At 36.3% G+C, this 3,362-nt stretch overlaps 1 pseudogene; it reads left to right on the top strand.

Moving 5' to 3' along the window:
• The first annotated feature begins 858 nt into the window (after window positions 1-858).
• On the top strand, window positions 859-1,530 carry LOC136174214 (latexin pseudogene; annotated as a pseudogene).
• Window positions 1,531-3,362: the final 1,832 nt, after the last annotated feature.

Here is a 3,362-nt window from a genome sequence, read left to right as displayed (position 1 = left end):
AGTATCAGTTTCCATTCACACTGCTAATATTTATGAAAACTTTCTTCGTATAAGACCCTGTTCTTGTTGTTTGGGAGATAGGACTGAATAAAATAATGTCTTAATTTACATCACTTATAATCTAGAGAAAGACATAGACAGTGAACAGGGAAATGAATGGACAAACATGCAAATATCAAGGAATGATAAATGCATTGCCAGGAATTAAAGTAAGCTATTGTATTAGTGAATGACTTATGTTTAAATAATTAAGAAAGGCCTCTGAAGAATTAATTAATTAATATATGCTGGGAATTATTTCCAATAGCCAAGATATAGAGCAGTCTATCTGTTAACAGATGAATGGATAAAGAAAAGTGGTGTGTATATATACATATATATATTTATATATATGTATACATATATAATATTCAGGCTAAAAAAGAAGGAAATCTTGTCAGTTGTAACAACATGGATGAACCTGGAGGGCATTTTGTTAAATGAAAGGAGCATACAGAAAGAAAAATACTGTATGGTTTCACTTATAGAAGAAGAAGTGAAGTCGCACAATCATGACTTTTTGCAACCCCATGGACTGTAGCCTACCAGGTTCCTCTGTCCATGGAATTTTCCAAGCAAGAATACTGCAGTGGGTTGCCATTTCCTTTTCCAAGGGATCTTCCTGACCCAGGAATTGAACCCGCGTCTTCTGCATTGCAGGCAGATGTTTTACCATCTGAGCCACCAGGAAAGCTCACTTATATGTGAACTTTATTTTTTTAAAAAGTCAAACTCATAGAGACTTTTCCTCCCAGGGGACCCGGCAGCAGGCAGAATAAAGACAGGGACTCACACCCGCCCAGTCAAAACTCAGCAAGAATGAAAGTCCCTCTGACCCACTACCTGGCTTCCAGGGTGGCCTTGGAGGTAGAGAGCTAAATCAACAACCAGCAGGGGACCCCTCACAGGGTGTTTCTGATGCAAACAGTCAATCAAGCCAGCCTGGAGGATACTTCAGGAAGAGGATATAAGCATTGCCTTAAATTTTCTGTGGAAGAAATTATTCAAAAAGAAGTTACATTGAACTGCACAGCTGAAGTACTGTACCCTCCAATGGGACAAGATATGGCACAAGAAGTCAACTTCATATTTGAAGGAGAAACTGGAGAAAACCCAGATGAGGAAGAAAACACATTTTATCAAAGACTCAAGTCAGTAAAGGAAACAATAGAAGCACAAAATATTCCAGACAGTTTTGGAAATGTACGTCCAGAAAAGAAGACAGTTTGACAGTTAGCTTGGGTTGTCAGTGGTTATATAAAATGGTAAAATTCTACTGAATATACATGATACAAAATGGCAAAAATTCAAACTGTCTAGCAAGTACAAAGAAATTATGACTTTATTGAGTTAGACTAGATCATTCTCGTTCATGACATTGCATCTCAGGAGATTATTCATTGGCAAACTCAAGTTTTTTGTCATCCACAGTATGGTACTAAAGTAAAACATAATAAGAGCCATCTGACCAAGGTAGCACAATTGGAATAAACAAAGACCATGAGGTTGGCTGAAGTGTAAACATGCTTATTGATGATGACTTGTACACCAGTCTTCACTGATATCTAGCTTAAGGGGTTAGACAAATCCCAAAAGTGCCACTTTGTGTAAATGGCCTGATTACAGAACTATATAGCTCCCATAATAAAGAGCATCACAACTGTCTGTCTTATCAACAGTAACAGTGCTATGTATGTGTGTGTGTTAAGTTGCTTCAGTCATGTCTGACTGTTTGTGACCATGTGGACTATAGCCCACCAGGCTCCTCTGTCCATGGGATTCTCCAGGCAAGAATACTGGAGTTGGTGAGGGTGTGGTTGAAATAGAGAGAGGTTGGTCCAAGGTTAAATAAATAAATTTGAAGAGTCTAACGTATAGTATAGTGACCAAAGTTAATAATATTGTATTGTATACTTGAAATTTGCTAAGAGAGTAAAGCTTCAGTGTGGGAGACCCAGCTTTGATCCCTGGGTCGGGAAGATCTCCTGGAGAAAAGAATGGCAACCCACTCCAATATTCTTCCCTAGAGAATCCCATGAACAGAGGAGCCTGGTGGGCTGCAGTCCATGGAGTCACAAGGAGTTGGACACAACTAAGCGACTAACACTTTCATTTTCTTTCACATTAGTTCATGGATATGTTATTTATCTTCATTCTAGAACTCTTTCACAATGTATATGTATATCAAATCATTATGCTGGACACTTTAAATATATTACAATTTTGTCTGTTATAGATCAATAAAAACACAAAAGTGAAGCAAAATTTTAAAAAAAATATGTGCTGGGATCTTGAAAATACTTATCACTAGATGTTTAACAGCATAATTTTTAATGTATCCATAAAATACATAGCCACTAAAACTAATGATGATGTATATTTAGATAAAGAGGAAATTGTGTGTGTGTGTTTAAATGTGTATACAAGTTTATACCACAAAATGTTTATAATCACAACCTCTAGGTAGTGAGGTTAGGAATCATCTTTAAAAATTCTGCTCTTCATATGTCTCCTGACCTTTTTCTTGCAGTGTGTATGATTTTTTTCTTACAAAAAGGAAAGAAAAGCAACACAAATTACATTATAAAATAGATAAAAAGGAATACAGACAGGCTGTCCCTGAGCATTTCTCTTTTGCAGATAAAGGCTGATGACCTTCGCCATCACAGGGAGGAGCTGTTTTTCTTACTAACACTATTTTTAGACAACTAGAGTAAGCACTACCTAATACTAGATTTATTAGTGCTTTACCTGAATAAGATGGAGCCATGTGCAGCTTATAGTTGCAAGGAAATGAAACCTCAGAGAAGCTAATGAGAGAAGAAAGAAACAGGCCTTTGAAGATGTCTGCTTGTCACTGAGCTAAAAATTCTTTCCTGGATTACTTCTTTTTTGCCAGCTCTGCTAGGTGACCCAGTGCTTTGCCCATGAGAATTTCATGTTCAATGGATTGTAATGGAACAGTTCACCCATGCAAAAGCATTTGTATATTTCCAAAGAAAGAGCTTGAGCAAGTTCAAGAGCAAAATGAAACCTTATATTGTGCTGAACTCTTTTTTATGTACATGCACATATCATAAGTATGCTCAGTTGACTAACTAGTTATTTATTATAAAGACATAACACTTCTTGCTGATTCTGAAAGAGGGAGCTGCAAATTATTATATGGGTACATTTATCCTATATTTCCACTTCATTATACTTGTAGATGACTAATAATCTGCATAGAACTGCAGTCAGTATGTACTCAAATATAATACACATTGTACTGAAATGACAATTTATGATTTTTTTTTCCAATAAACCCAGAGATTCATTTCCAT

Source organism: Muntiacus reevesi, chromosome 9, assembly GCF_963930625.1.
Source record: "Muntiacus reevesi chromosome 9, mMunRee1.1, whole genome shotgun sequence".
Taxonomy (NCBI): Eukaryota; Metazoa; Chordata; class Mammalia; order Artiodactyla; family Cervidae; genus Muntiacus; species Muntiacus reevesi.
Note: the sequence above shows the minus strand (reverse complement) of the source record. Positions and strands in the feature narration are given on the sequence as shown.